The 16926-nt window shown below is 41.1% G+C and overlaps 1 protein-coding gene across 2 annotated transcripts in view; it reads left to right on the top strand.

Annotated features, from left to right (window-relative positions):
- nlgn3a (neuroligin 3a) overlaps positions 1-16926 on the top strand; it is a 230624-nt gene that overhangs the window by 83189 nt on the left and 130509 nt on the right. For both annotated transcript variants that reach the window (XM_074648365.1, XM_074648366.1), the window contains exon 2: positions 636-993. The gene's annotated coding sequence lies outside the window, so the exon portion shown is untranslated. The remainder of the gene's footprint in view (positions 1-635; positions 994-16926) is intronic.

A 16926-nucleotide genomic window follows, 5' to 3' on the forward strand; every position in this document is an offset into this window, starting at 1 on the left:
TACAAATCTCCCTTTAGGGTAAATTTTGAATGATGAAAAATGTGTGATTAATCGCGATTAAATCATTTATTCGATTGACAGCCATAAGTTAACTTTTTTTTTTTTTAAATCAATATAACTGATTAATATTTTCTCTCTCCTGTATAAGTAAGTCCTCTTTAAGGAAGAGTTAAATGAATGGTCACACCAGCGCTTATTATATTTCTTTTCTATTTTCTGAACCAGCCTATTCAGCATTTAAGGAACATTTGCATTAATTTTCTCCTGCCTCATAAAAGTCCTCCTCTCTGTTCTCAACACTTAATCTTTCAAATGTATAGCTTATCTTAGTAGAATTCAATGTTGATTTAAATTCCTAGAAAACGCAATGTAAAAATCCAAGCCACCCTCTATAGAAAGAACGAATGCTACCTTCTAGGATGATGTGAGAAACAGTGAAGTGTGGACCCCTTCAGTGAAACATTAAAAAAAAAAAAAATCCCTTTTTTTTGATGACCTGTCAGACAGAGCAGAGCAGTTGGGAGGTATAAATCCTCCTTCCTCCATCCTTCTTCTCATGTAGGATGCGTGTGCCCTTGGTTACCTTAGTAACTCTCCTCTCTCCATCTCCAATCGGCGCTCCCGAATATATCCAGCACCGGGATCGCGCCGCGCGCTCCCGCGACGCTCGTGTTGAGTCGAAGAGTCCAGGCAGAAAAAGCATCCAAACCAAACGCACCCGGACTATAGGAGGAGGAGAGCTTTCTGCTGGGAGAAAAAACACCAACAACAATACTAACGTGGGAGAAAATGCATTGGAGGAGGATAATGAGAGACGGTACCGCTTCATAAGGAAGGTCATCCAAGAAAAACCGAAGCAGCGCGCAGACTGGACGGATCATTTGGAGTACATAAACCCGACTGCAAGTGAAAAGATCCCGAAAACAGTGAAACATTGCTTTTTTTATTCCCAGAAAAGCAAAGCATGGGGGGATTTACATCTCGACAAGGCAGGTGAGTCATTTCATGATACTTGAGGAGCAGCTGGAGGAGAGAGATCTCAAGGCAGTGTGCAGCGTGGGGGAGTGAGTTACATAGAGGAAAGAAACAGGCACATCGGGCTACTTGGACTCTAATTATTAAGTATTTTTGTCTGTAAATATATAAAGAGTGGCATTGATGTCGACGCTAGTGCGGCACACCGGCGCGCAGCACGTAGACAGGCTGTATAGTTCCCAAAACGCATTTGGATTTCTGTGACTTGGAACGGACTATATAGCCAGAGACTCATTAGAGGCAGAGAGGGAGCTGAACTGAAGGCTGGAGAACTGTGTGCGTCTTTTCCAACAACACACTGCCTGGGAGCATATGTAATGTGTTAAAAACAACACTGCAAAATGCATTAAATACATAATGTGATCATAGCTCAGAGCACTTGTTACTTGGGCATAAAGACATCTTGTAGTGTGCGTGATGGAGCAGTGACGCGCAGGCTCTCTCTCTCTCTCTCTCTCTCGCTCTCTCGCTCTCTCTCTCTCTCTCTCTCTCTCTCTCTCGCTCTCTCTCTCTCTCTCTCTCGCTCTCTCTCTCTCTCTCTCTCTCTCTCTCTCTCTCTCTCTCTCTCTCTCTCTCTCTCTCTCTCCTTCTCTCTCTTATTGCTCTCCCTTTAACGCACAAATGAAATAGCCTGGTGACTTGCTTTAGGCAAATTAAATTGCAAAGCTCTAAAGTTGAAATTAAACAGAAGATTTACTGTATCAAATCGCCTAGGAGGATGACATCAGATCTAAGATATATTATATATATATATATATATATAATATATATATAATATATATATATATATAATATATATATATATATATATTATATATAATATATATATAGAGGCTATAATAATGTGAGTGGGATCTGGCACCAGTTTTTGCAGCAGGCTACCTCCATCTCCATCTGTTGTGGTGATCTGTGCACAAGCATCTACATGGGGATCCCCATTTTCCTATTTTTTTTGCACATTAATTGATCCTTTTTTGGTGGTTTCTGGGGGAATAAATAGCTCTTGCTCTCAGTTTGAATGCTTAATTATAATGCATGAGATTCAGTGGGAGTTTTTTCTGGTTAATTATGGATATTTCTTTCTGTCATTTAAAAAGGAGTGCACTTAAATTGTGGATTTGGTACTTATAGTTGTTATTTTCATGCCTGCTCATCACTGAAAATTATTTCTGATGTAGCAGCTTATAAATCCACCTCTTTTCATCATTGATCTTTTGCCTTGATTCCATGACTCTGCTGAATTCATATATAGCAAACCTCACTTTTCCCATCTTTTGTAATTCCTGTGACAGCTGTAGCAACCCCATGCACAAAACTGAAGAAGAGAGTATAAATCCAAACCTTCACTGTCATGATCCTGCAGGATCCCGGCCTTGTGTCTACTTTCTTCCCATTGAAATTCCTGGACACATGGCAGACGCTTAAGGATAAATAGTCTCATTGTGGTCAATGGTATAGAGAGAATAATTAACCGTGAGAGTTGAATCCCGAAAAGGGAAGAGGGAGTGAAAAATGTCGAGCAAAGAGTTGTCATGGTGATTGGTTGAATAAGCAATGTGTCCCTGAAACCTAAGCATTTAGGAAGCGATCCAGCCTTTTATTTGGCATGCGCTCCACACTATTGATGAAAGGAGCCCTTAATGGGTGATAATAACACAGACTCATAGAATTCCTAGTTTTTGTTGCACGCTTCTTTAAAAACCACCCTATGAAATTTGATTAGCACTCTTTGGATTTTGATTCGCAGGCAAATTGCGTTCATTTATATTGTATGTGTGTCTTCAATATCATGTGAAGGATTATGCATGCTGCTGCTGCTGCTGCTGCTGCTTGTGAATTCTGTCTCCGGCCCTTCAGAGTTTGTATTCCAGTCCAGCAAAGTGCTATTTTTTCAGCTTCCCTGCTGTTTTAATATCCATTCTTCACTCTTCATTCTTTTTTTCTGAAATTATCTGGGCTTGTGCTTGAGCCGTGTAACAATCATGAGTTTCAGCTGTTGGAGAATAATTACCAAGAAGCGCTGCATGCTCGATGTGTTCATTAGCTGGACATATTGGACGTGAAGCCTTGGGGGCCGCGGAGAAGAAGTGGTCAACGTGTGATCGCACACACTAGCATTTCAAAGTGCAGCGTTGAGTCTATTGTTTACCCTGCGAGTCTCAGGACTGCTCAAGAAAAGCTCCATGAGACTCCCCGTCTGCCGCAAAGGTCAGCGAGGCTTCGTCCTGACCTGAAGCGAATACACCTGAGTACGCCTTGGCCCGACTTAACATGGATGAGCCGCTCGTCGGCCCCAGAGCCCTCTTGTTCTGTTAGCCTTCAGTTCCTCTTTCCGCCTGCTCTCGTTATTGCTCTCACATTCAGACGCTCGGACGGAAAGGAAGGTGTGCGAGCGAGCGCGTGTTCGTGCTCCTCTGTGTATATGCAGAGGCGTGTTGTTGCACATATGAGAAAGGCTGCGGAAGGTTATTTGGTGTTTTCTAATATTCTTCATTGTGTTTGACGTGTTGTCTTGGAGCAGCAGGAGCGGGAGCTGAATAATTTCCCAAATGGATACCTCTGACCTTCTGAAAATATGTCCCATCACTGCCTATCCCACACCCGAAGAAAGGCCCGTCTTTGTTCTTGCACTGTTTTCACCACTTCGCAATGTCATACACACAAAAAGAAAATAGGCAGTTGTGGTGAATTTTGATTTAATGCATATTAGTTTTCACTACGTTACGACACAAACAAGATACACGATTGCATTGGCCTTGATGGCCGGCGCTCTTAAAGACACAGTGTGTAGAAATGTCTTACATAGCAGACATACAGTATATGCAGACTTCCTTTTACCCATTTGTGCTCAAAGACTATATTTAGTATGATAAGAACAAATGCCACAACATTTGTTCTGATTGGTAAAAAGTCTTGAAATTTGGTACGGACATACCAAATTGGGGAAGTATCTAAAGGTACAACTTTGGAATTTTTAGATCACATGAAAAATCACACTTTTATTTAGTCAGGGTTTGTGAAAAATTGGGAAAAACGCTAACATTGTGTTTCTTAAATGCTTTCCATATGATTTTTTTTACATCGCATATGTGTGCATATATTTATGACAGCTCCCCAAAATTGAAGCCAAAACATCTTGATCGCCCCCTGGTGGCTGGCTGCAGTATAGGTCATAAATCCCACCCCCTCCATGTTAGTGGATGGGACATGGGCCAAACTAAAAAGTCAAAGTACACGTTGAATATTTTTCCCCAAAGATGGTTTTATGTCATTTTAGTAGTTCTTATCACGCTGATGTATGTTCAAGTGTTCATATTTCTGACAAGTTTGGTTTTAATCAGTTATTTGATGCTATAAAAAAGGAGGTAAGACGTCATGATTGGCAGCTGTGAGTCTCTCTCGCTGACAAGCTGCGGCCACGCTCGGCTCGCCGTTGGTTTGGCCGGGTGACCTCGATACCGCGGCTCCACCGTCCGATCACTACTGTGCAGACTCTGGCTCCAAATGACGTAAAAATCTCAAGATGTAAGCTCCCATATCCGGGATATCTTGGCTTCACTTCTGTATAGTGGAAGGAAGTGGAGACGTGTCGCTCTTCTATCTATACAGTCTATGATAGATACCAAATACTTGATTGTGCTCCTTGTAGTTTCTGAGATAGTCATTTTCTTATTATACTGTATCTAGTATTTTGGCACATGGGACAACAATATATAATTTAATTTATTGCAAAAACAGTAGTCCCATGTGGCCGAAGACTAGATATAGTAAGATAAGAAAAACTCACTTTTCAGCCAAACGGTTTGACTGATTTTGAAAATTTCTTCACATTTGTGCTTAGACAAGCCCAGAGAACACTTCCACTAAAAAAACTTAAGTGGGCACAAATCAGTTAAACTATCTCTTCTTCTGTTAGTGCAAGAGGAAGATTCATTTAGTTGAGAGAAATTTGTCTTTATGTTACCACTTCACATGTAAATGAATCAAAGGTCCTTAAGGTTTTTAATTGGCCCCAACAATTGTGTATTTTAAACCCACGTCAAACTGTGTATCATGATGTGTCAGCTGAGCTCTTTCATAATCTGGCTACAGTCATGGATGTGCAGTGACTAATGAAGGAGGATAAACTTGTCTCTTCCTATTTGCTCGGGAGGATGCGCGTTCATCATCATTATATCACACCTTTTGTGACAGAATTGTTTCTTTTTTTTTTGTAAATATTACTCGAAACGAGCGACAACTCACCAGATACACTTGTGTCACATTTGTTTTTAATAATGAATAAGACGTATTTGTTAAATCTGTGAAAAGATGAAAGAGTCTTTGTTTGACTAACAAAATGCTTTTGGCCTGAGGCACAAAGATACGCCTCAAGTCTACTGCACATAACATATTTAGCAGAGATTTTACATTGTTCATGGCCCAAAAACATCTCCCCTGACTAACAGGTTTCCCTGCCAAAGACCAATGTCTGCTTAGTAAACAAGATACTTTTGGACATCGCCATTCTAACTACAAAGCAGATGTCACACAGTATGTCTCCACTCACTGACTGCCAGAAGTTATCTATTTATTTATTAATTATAAAACTAGCACTCGATAACACACAGACAGGGGATGAAGCCTGCTGAGTTAAAATCAGGATGCGTAACCAAATATGCGGCAGCGGTGAGGAGCTATTTTCGATTGTTTTCCTTTTTAAAAAGGGGACTTTTTAAAAATGCATCGCATGGAGAGAGACAGCGCGGGGTGGGGGCGGCAGACTGCCATGATAGGGAGAGAGATGCAAAGCTGTACTGTAGACTTGCATAAGCTCAGATTGGGATGGAGCTCAGCTCATTTCATTCATGTGAAACACGCGAACGACATGAATGACCTTTTAAACCGGCGTACAGGAATCAATCCACTGAAGCAGTGTATGCAAGTTTGTTTACATCGCATTGATTTTGCTTTGTGAAAGTGTCACACCTATTTGCAGACTATGATTTGCATAGTCCACATTAGAGCTGCAACGATTAATCGATTCGTTGTCAACTATTTAATTAATCGCCAACTATTTTGATTATTGATTAAAGCAGCAGTGGGTAGAAATGGAGCAAATATTATTTTTAAAAAAGCTATGTTTATAAGATGTTCACTATATCCTGACAGTAGTGCATGAGACAGGTAATCGGAAAAAAAACCATGTGCCTCTGTGTCCTCTGGTGCTCCTAATGGCATCTGCAGGATTTCACAGACCGGAGGAAAACAACCAATCAGAGCCAAGCTGGATCCTGCCGTCTCTGAGCAGCTGTCAATTACTCACAAACACCGATCAAATGGTCAAACTAGGCAGCGCTGATCAAATATTAATCAATATTCTGTTACTGTAATGCCTATTTCTCACCTCAAATGTTCTCAGAAACATCTTGTAGTGTACTGGTAAGCTGTAAAAGGAGACAGTTTGAGACCCAGCAGCCATGCTGAGATCAGTTGAGGAAATACCAAGCACCGCCAACCAGCCGGAGCACACTTCCTCATTTTACAGCTAAACAGTTCACTACAAGATGTTTTCTGTTAACATTTTACGTGAGAAATAGGCATTACAGTAACAGAATATTGATTCATATTTCATCAGCGCTGCCTAGTTTGACTGTTTGATCGGAGTTCGCGAGTGATTGACAACTGCCTGTTGAATAAAGAGCCAATAGGAACGCTCTATCTTTGAAATGACCTGCGATTGGTCAAAGTCTCCCGTCACCGGATAGATTTTTAAAGCCTAAAAACAGAGCCATGAGGACGTGCAGAAGTCTAGTTTTCTCTCAGAGCACCTGAATTATGTTGAAAGGTTATTATGAAATTTTTGCCCAATGATGCCAAGAACTTTCTGCCTACTGCAGGTTTAATCGGTCTGAGTACATTTTGAAGAAAAAAAGGTCAAAAATTCTCTGGTTCCAGCTTCTTAAATGTGAATATTTGCTGGTTTCTTTACTCCTCTATGACAGTAAACTGAATATCTTTGAGTTGTGGACAAAACAAGACATTCAAGGACGTCATCTTGGGCTTTGGGAAACACTGATAGACATTTTTCACCATTTTCTGACATTTTATAGACCAAACAACTAAACGAGAAAAACAATCGGCATATTAATCAAAAATGAAAATATTCGCTAGCTGCAGCCCCAGTCCACTTTCACACGCGGCACGACATAACAAACATCTAACTCTCAAATTTATGTATAGATTTCTGTGGTCCTGCACTTTCTGTCCTCTAAAATCCTGCAGCTTTGCCAGCTCATTTGAATTTTAAATTGTCTGTCAAAAAGCATTTAAGGTAAGTCTGAAAGGAACAAAGAAACAGTCATTCTGTCCGTACTTTGCGGCTGACGGGGGGTGAAGCCCTGCCTGTTTGTTTTTGAAAAAGTTCACCTTAATCCATATGATTCAAATTGCATTTTATTCCGCTTAATCCACCCGGAGAATAGACAGACAAGTGACAGGGAATCAACACTTTTAAATCCCGCGGATGAACGTTACTGTCCAGGTAAAGTCGACGTGGCAGAGTGTGCCTTCTCCCCCGTCACTTCCACCACTTCTTATCCAACTAAGCAATCGCTAAGCCCCCTTTCTCTCCTCATTTTCCTAACATGGAGTGAGTATTGTGTGGGTCTGGCAGGACACAGGAGCGAGAGCTCCGTCTAATTCATGGGGTAAATTAGTGCAGATAAGGCCTGAGTCAGTACCTCCAGCCTACCATAGATCCCCTTGGGGCAGGCTCTTAAGGAGCTTAGTAAAAGCCTGTCGCATGAAGACATGACATGGAGCTGGCTAAATGGGCTACGTTGGAGTGTCTTCCATCAACCTAATATTCACATATGGGTCACTGTCGTTCAAGCTTTAATCCCATTCAATTTATTCATTCTTGGTTATTAATTCAGAGTTTTAGGAAAATAAGGCAGTGTGTGTGAGGAAGGTGAAACAGGGTGTATTAGTGAGGCTCTAATGCAACTGCGCAACCAAACTGACAAAACACTTAGGCCCACTCATAAGACCGTGTTGTGTAAGAGTCTCTGCCACCAAATCAATAATGAATGCTGGTTTATCCGTAGTAAAAGAACAAGGAAGAACTCTTCCAGAGTCACTGGGTCACATTCACTGGGGAAACAATTAGAGGCTTCCTCGCGCTTCGCAGTTGCCGCAGCTCGTTGTTTTTTTTCTGCTGCGCGCATTTCCCTTAATTTTTCTCTGGGGTCCAGCAGCATGTCTGTGTACTGCTGTTGAGAAATCGCAGACACCGGTCGCAAAGTCTTTTCCCAGCCAGAGTTACAAAAGGGGCCGCGTCAGGTTTCTTGTGATGTATGCGTGGGGGCCACGTGAAGTGGAAAGCGTGGTGACGGATAGGACGCCAGTGTTGCGTGTGTGTGTGTGTTAACCTCATAATGCTGACAGATTACAGATTTAAATATTTTAAATCTCACAGAGAGCACATGTGGCTGGTGATGAAGAGAGTGGAAATGACTGCAGTAATGCAAGAGATTAATAGAGATCCTTCCTCACACACTCACACACACACACACACACACACACACACACACACACACACACACACACACACACACACACACACACACACACTCAAACACACAAAGTCTCCTCTGAAGCTGGTTGGCCATCGTATACTCACAGACCCCTGCAGCACAAGTAGACTCTTGAATCACAGTTGCTTTGTACTCTTTTGTATAGCTTCTTCTTTTCCTTGCATCACTTGCACACAAACGCACGCACCATTATTGAAGAGATGTGATTAGATATTAGATTTAACCAAATCAGTGCTGCCACTGAGTCCAGCGTCTGTGTCATGCTGCTTTTTCTTTCTTTCTTTCTTTCATTCTTTCTTTCTTTCTCTCTTTCTTTCTTTCTTTCAGATGTAAATAATGTAGACGGGTTTATTTATAATCTGTTTTTAGGCAGAGTCTCCGTCGCACTTTTGACCTCTATTTGTGACAGTACACGGAGAAAGCATTAGCCACAGATGTGACTTGTTCAAAGCTCTGGCCGACTGAGATGTCGCCCATTTAGCTTTTATTTTTTCATCTCACTATTTTGGCTCCTGAGGATCCCGGAGACCAAATAAAAATATGTGTATCGTGAATGCAAAGCACAAGATTGTGATGGCTCAGTCAACCAAAGGGACTTTGGTTAGTCCCTGTGTGGACTATGTTGTTTTCTACTTAGGGCCGGAGCCAGAATTTTTAGAAATCCTGAGGCACTGAGTCCAAATTCTCCAACTGCAACCCAACCCTCTCGTAGAAATGTAATTCTCGCCCCTCTAAAAAAAGCGAATGATGATTTTCTTCTGCGATATGGCCAAAATCTTCTATCATAATATAGGTCATTTCATATCTCGATAACGATATGTATCACAACATGGCAGGTTTTCTGGTAATTCAATAAATAAGAGTATTCTATATGAAATAACCACATGGTATACTTCTGTGTGAATTAAATATGTGACAAATAAAATGTATTTTCTCATTTTCAGAGAGAGCAAAATGAACATAACAATTTAAATGAAATTATAGAGAAAAAGGATATAAATTTAGGCTTAGCATATATCAAGTTAGAAATGATATAGAAAAATATATACGATAGACATTTTTATATTATTTTAACAATATATATCATCATATCGCCCAACGTTAGTCTGAGTGTTTATAATGCTATCTCTTTATATGTTTCTAAACCTTCTCACTGATGCCAGGGATACAATTCTGGTGGAGAACTACTAAATTCTTAATTAATTTTTTGACCTTAAACAGTCAAGTTGTAGAATATAAACTCTAAAAAGTACCAGAATCAGCCCTTAAAAAAACTGTAAAATGTAAACTAAGGTTTGAATGACCCGAGGAGGGGTCATTAAAACTCCCAAATTCCTCAAAACAATAGTGTCCTTGGTGTCCTCAGCGGAATCTCTGTCTTTACTGATGCTCACATTTCCTCCCACATTCCACATACATGCAAATCAGGTTGACTGGAGCCTCTGAATCGCCTGCAGGTATGATATGTGAGTGTGAGTGGATATGTGTGTGTGTGAGTGTGTTAGCCCTTTGATGGACGTCCACTGTGTCCTGCGGTAGTTGTAGTAACCTTAATAGGATATGTGAGTAAAACAATATATGGATCAGTAAATAGTAAGCAACCAAATCCAATCAGAATCTCTTATTGTGTCTTACAGTGTAGAAGCTTTTTTTAAATGTGCCTTAATGACATTGTAAACCATCTACCTTTTAAAAGGATAGCACCTGCTTAGGTATGGGTTTATTTTGGTGCGTACATGTAGACCTGCTCCTGACTGTAGTCTATTTATATCTCTTGCCAGCTTGGCAATGCTTCCTGATAGCCTTTGAGGACAGAGAAATACCTCCATCAAACCCGGGGCCCATCTGTGCCCGTATTCCTCCCAAAAGCAGCCATCCTCCACAATTACAGCGTTCTCCCAATGATACCATCATCATCATGCCATCACTTTGTGTAAGAACAGGCTCCAGGAAATTGACTTGATATTAATCTGACAAAATTACCAAGAAAGGAAATTAGACTGGGGAGTTTTCTCTGGCATTGATGGGGTTTTGAAGGCAACATGCACGCTTTGCACTGCTTCAATAATAGAACATTCAAGTTATTGATTATTTTCAATATTTTGTGAGAGTGTATACGTGTCAAGCTTTTGCTAAAGAGAGTTCATTTGACCTAATATGTTCTCTTTGACTCGCTGCGGCTCATTACATTGATACGGATCTAGATCCACCTGAAAATCTGGGTCACTACAGAAATAGCCTTGTGGCTTACTCTCCCAAGACGGCGGCTCTGATGAATTGGTGGCTGTAGGTCACTATGACAATGGTTTGAGTGGAAAAGTGAGTGTGAGGGGCAGGAGCTTGAGATTTTTTGACGGGTTTCTCCTCATTGGTTTTTAATCTAGAAAAAGTTTTGTTTCCGTGGAGTTTGGCGATGTGGGCGAATGCATAAGACTAGAGCGATCCTCGAGGCGCTATTCTGATCCTTTAAGTAGCACAGATTTGAGGGTTTTTGCAAAAACTTCCCGAGTTATGCGCTCCAAAATCCATAATCTCATATTATTTGTAGAATGCTGTAACTATGTGGGATGCAGTTTAAACTGTGATTATTAATATACAGTATTTCTATAGGCTAAAAGTACTTGTATGACAATTTAAATACAACATTTTTTTTGAGTCCTGGAATGTGTTTTTGTCTCTGGAGTCTCTACAACAGGAAGGTAGATTTGGGACGAGAGACTCCAGAGTTGTAGTGTCTCTCATAGGGTCCTTTCAGCCTGCGCCCACTGTGAATTTCAGCCGGGTTTAAGTGCAGGTGTTGAATGACATAATAGTGGTGGGCAGTCCAGTCCTGAAGCTGAAGAGTGAAATGATACTGTTGGATAGAAATGGTTCTCTTAGAGTAGCAGGAATGGAGCGGGGATCAGAGAGGATAAGAGCAAGGACAGAAGGAAGAGTTGAGATTGAAAGGAAACAAGAGGAAAATGGTTAGGTTGGAGAAAGGTAAGCCCGGATAAGCCTTTTGACAAGTGAGCTCCGTGCTGGAGAAAGCCAGTCAAACAAAAAAAAAAAATCTGCCACGTTTGTTTTATTCATGCTGTGGACAACGATGGCTTCACCATCTATTTTTTTTACAGCGAGACACAAACAACAAGCAGAATACAAATGCTACCGAATGGTATTCCGCGCTCCCTCTTTTATGTGAAGATTTTTTGATTGAGGCAGATCTCCCTGTCATGTTGGAAAATTACTAAATGATTCAAGGTTTTCTGACACCCCAGAATCCACTGGCATCTCGTATTCTCTTTAATCACATCCTCTTTCAATCCAAACCTGCCTCGCACACATTTCGTGCATTTAAAATTCCACAGAAGCCCCAACTCCAAAGCAAACAGCGACAATAAGCATTTATTGTTGAAGCCTTTTTGGTAGCCTGGCACCCAGTAATATGTTAACTAATGGGATGTCGTATGGAGTTATTTGCTATTGCTGCTGAAGAATAACAATTCACCAAACGGGATATTGAATTTACATTCTTTGAGCCTGTTCTTGATTTGTATGACCAAGATATCTCCCACGTTTACATCTGAAGTAAATTATTGAAAGGAAGAAGTATTGTGCATTTTACATAGGACTGTGTATTAGCAAGAACCTGGCAATACGATACGTATCATGATACAGGGGTAATGATTCTATATATTGCAATACTGTATATAAGGCGATATATTGGGATTTTTAAAAAATTTAATTTTAGGAAAACTCATAGTATGAAGACACACCACCATATGCATAACATCTGACTAAAAAAAAAGTCACGTTGTGAAATGGCTACTGTGAGTACTAACATCATCACACATGAATACAATTAGACTCATTGGATCCACAAGAGATTCAGCTTTCCAGTGATACCCAATTTATGCAATTCCAAGACCATTTAGAGACCCGAGTATGCAGAAATATTCAAATACACCATTTTTAGAATAGACGAAAATAGCACATTTATACTGCATGCAAAAAAACGACATGGTTTATGCCCAAACTGCATGTTATTAGCATAAAGTGGGCATGTCTGTAAAGGGGAGACTCGTGGGTACCCATAGAACCCATTTTCACCCCTTTGAAAATGGCCATGCCAGTTGGTACCAATGGATTCCTTTGGTTTTCTAGTTTCATATGATGCCATTAGCTTCACTCTAGCTTTAAAACTTAGCTACAACCATTGACAGACGGAATAGTGGCCAGATTTTTAAGAGGTTAATTCAAAATATAGTGTTCTGAAGAATTGATACAGTATCGCAAAACATAATATCGCAAAACTCATGTGGTTTGATATTTTCTTACACCCCTAATTTTACATTGCAAAAGGCATCAGAACTGTAAAATACATTTCAGCAACACTACCCTACTGCTACGCACCATTTTACTTGATTGGCTATTGAAAAACTACCTAAAGGAAAGTCATTACCCAGCATACACACACACTTAATCCCTGCACCCGAAGACTCCTCAGGGTTGATTCTAATGATACCCATGTGATTTATCCAGCAGATCCATGATCGGTGTGTGAAAAGGAATCCAGGCCTGACCTAATAAGCCACGTCTTTGCCTTGTTTCCCACTGTGCTTTTTGAAAGAAGACATTAGGAAGCACGAGTGAGGAAACCTTATCACAAAAGATGTCGGAAATGTGACATATTTCCTCGGGGATAATTGCGTTTTGTGTCTCGGTGGCCCACTTTTCCTTCATAATGATGCTTTGCTGCACACGAATGACAAACAGCTGCGTCACGTGTAAAGGTCTTTTTAGTCAAATCCATTAGCAAAGGTTCAGAGCAGAGAGGACTTGAGAGCCGAATATCCTCCATTGAGGAAATGTTTACTCTTTGCGTTTTAATTGTTCAGCACAGTGTGAAAGGACTTGTCAAATTGGGTTCAGTGAAGATCCTTAGTTTCGCTTTTAATCTGAGACTTGCACCCCGTACCCACGCAAAAAACACAACGCAGCTAAAGATAAAAAGCGACCAAAACAGTCGAGCATGGATATAGTGGCGAATGCCTCATAGAGGATATTTATGTAATCTTGGGGCACCAGGGCTGACTCAAACCCGACTCAGAGCCGCTGTTGCAGAGAGAGGCCCAAGGACAGTAGCAAATTTTCTAAATCCCTGGTAGACACAGAAAGTTAAGACAAGCAGCGCTGCAATAAAACAAAGCCCAACCCATTTATCTGAGCATCCCACACAACCCCTGGCCCAGATTTACAGCCCCGGGCTTCCAGAGCTACCAAATCTTCTGGCAGCCACCGCCGCAGATATTGATAGGAAGAGCGAGAATCCCACCAAGGAATTCTGAGCTGGAGGGGCCGACTTCCCAAAACATGAGCTGTCCCTCAATGCTTTCAGAATCAAACACCAAAAAGTGTATGATATAAAACGGTATAATCACGTTGTAAATTGGGATAAATTGTCTCTCATTGATTTTTTGCTCTTTCCCTGAACTTGTCCAGCAAGTACCTTGTGCTATGTGGCATTAAGAGTTTATGGATTGCTTGACAAAGCCAGGTCTTTGATGAGCATTTGTACCCTCCGGAGACGGAACACAGCCGCCGTTCCATCAAGAGCAAAATGCCTGTTTGAAAACAAATAAAAACAGGCCCTCTCTCATCATTAGATCTAAAGCACTTAATCCTGCGCAGAGGCGTCTCTCCTCTTCCACCGAAAACCTTTTCTTCGTATCCATCACATATGGATTTCCTTCGTGGGGTACGTCTGCATACCAAGTCACTGATGCTAACTTCTGGAGTTGGGGGGCAATCTTTGCCATCGTACCCCTCTTTAGATCACCCCTATACTAGGGCTGTCAATCAATGAAAATATTTAACGCATGATTGTCGATGATCAATTGCAAATGAATTGCACATTTTGTATCTGTTCAATATAAGTACCATAAAGGGAGATTTGCCAAGTATTTAATACTCTTATCAACATGTGAGTGGATAAATATGATGACTATATGGAAATATATATATATATATACTATATTTATTATTGGAAATCAATTAACAACACAAATCAATGACAAATATTGTCCAGAAACCCTCACAGGTACTGCATTTAGCATAAACAATATGCTCAAATCATAACATGTCAAACTGCAGTCCAACAGGCAACAACAGCTGTCAGTGTGTCAGTGTGCTGACTTGACTATGACTTGCCCCCAAACTGCATGTGGTTATCATAAAGTGGGCATGTCTGTAAAGGGGAGACTCGTGGGTACCCATAAAACCCATTTTCATTCACATATCTTGAGGTCAGAGGTCAAGGGACCCCTTTGAAAATGGCCATTACAGTTTTTCTTCGCCAAAATTTAGCGTAGGTTTGGAGCGTTATTTTAATTTAGTATGACATGGTGGGTACCAATGGATTCATTAGGTTTTCTAGTTTCATATGATGCCAGCATCTTCCGTCTAGCTTTAAAACTGAGCCCGCTACAACCTCCGAAAAATCAAATTAGGGAAATTAGCAAAATTAGTGGCGTTAAAATGTTTTTGCGTTAACGCATTATTATCGCGTTAACTTTGACAGCCCTACACTATACAGATGCTTTTTAAATTATTCAAAGGATAAAAAACAAAAGAAGTCTAGCGCTAAGACAGAAAGGATAATTTGTCATATTAACAAATGTTTTTGTTCCTGAAAGTTTGCTTCTGTCTTATTAGCAAGCTTTCAATAAAAAGCCGGATTCTATTCCTGCTGTGAAAAATGTCTCCTGATTTATTTCACCATTTTTTTAACTGCCAACTCATAAAACATGAAAAAGGACAATAAAAATCACCCACACAAACACAAACTGAAAAACCTATACAGGCCGGTATTTGTGCCAGCCAGGCCTTTTTTTCTTCACCACAGGGGTGAGTATTGGTAATATGTTACGTGCCATTGTGGCTCCGAGGGCTTTTGCTTTTAGTGGGTATGAAAACTGCGGCGAGGCCTTGTAGTCACATGAAATTTAACAGCAGGCATGTAGGCACTTTTCATTGTTGTGTTTGCTCCTCACAGAAGCTCCAAGGCTCCTCAGCTAGAAAAACAACAATGGCCTCGTTGTTCCCGTCTCATCTGCGTTCATGCCTGGTAAAAGGAACATAAAAACCCTTCCCTCTGCGAGCCCCCTTCGTATCGGCACAGTTCTGGCACAGAGGAATAGTTTTTCAAAGTGTCACCGTTTAGGGCATGGTTTGGATGTCAGCTGCTAAATGAATAAATAATGTGCCCTCAAGTTGCATTTGATGTAGCGGGATCTGATCCGATGTGACTTTTCACTCAAGGTAGCTCACATCCAGATGTTGGAGGAAAACCCTTTTTTTTCTCCCCCTCAGGTTGCTAATGAAACATGGAACAGGGAGGATGTTTATCGTTGCTCCACCGACAAAAAAGCGAGGCAGATGAGAGAAGTTGTTTCACGAGAGCAAAATTGATTCGGAAATGATGCATCATGTGTAAGACTGGGATGCACGATCACGGGTACAGTATCTACAGTATGTGTTGCTCTGGGCTCCTTTTGCTGCAAAGTAGGCACCGAATAGGAAGCGAGATACAGTAGTGGCTCACGGTGCGTGCCTGTGTGCAGTTTTTGAGGAAGCGCAGACAACCCGAGGCCAAATTTGCCTGCAGTGTTTGGACGTGGCCTACTTCTAAAGCGTGCAGTCATTAATGTGGTCTTCCACTCTGTTTAAAGTACACAAATGGGATTTTAATTCATACCCAGAGTATGCAGAGTGTTTGTACCGAGTCTTTTCATCCCCACTGCTGTAGTTCATACATATGATGCGGAAAAAATATCATGGATTTTTTAGAAAGCGGTGACAACCCTGTACGCGCGGCGCCTCGCTGTATGACCTTGAGTGCCCTCGGTAAGCCGCAGTGTCTGAGGATGTGTGTGTACCGTAGTGGCCTACTCCTGTCTCGTGGACTTTGTAGTGCCTGTGTGTGCGTTTGAATAATGTCCTGCAGGAGACACTCTAAGTGCAACGTCTAGGACTCAGGCGTCAGCAGTAATATCAGGGCAGCCTCTCCTCTCCTCTCTCCTCTGTGTGCAATGGCATGGGGGATATTACAGCATTAGATCTCATGAATTATAGCCATATTGTTAGCTCAATGTCATGGGACATACAGTAGACGTGCTTCTGGTTAGTGCCACCGTGGTATCAGTCAAACGCTAGAAAAAGGAGGAATGGGGATTGTGAAATGTGTTTAAGTATATCACTGAACACACTGTTTTGGACTCTGGTGAGACATTTAAGCCAATTTCGCTGAATAATGAAACAAGAATTGGGATGC

The sequence above is a fragment of the Sebastes fasciatus genome, chromosome 10, assembly GCF_043250625.1.
Source record: "Sebastes fasciatus isolate fSebFas1 chromosome 10, fSebFas1.pri, whole genome shotgun sequence".
In the NCBI taxonomy this organism is placed as follows: Eukaryota; Metazoa; Chordata; class Actinopteri; order Perciformes; family Sebastidae; genus Sebastes; species Sebastes fasciatus.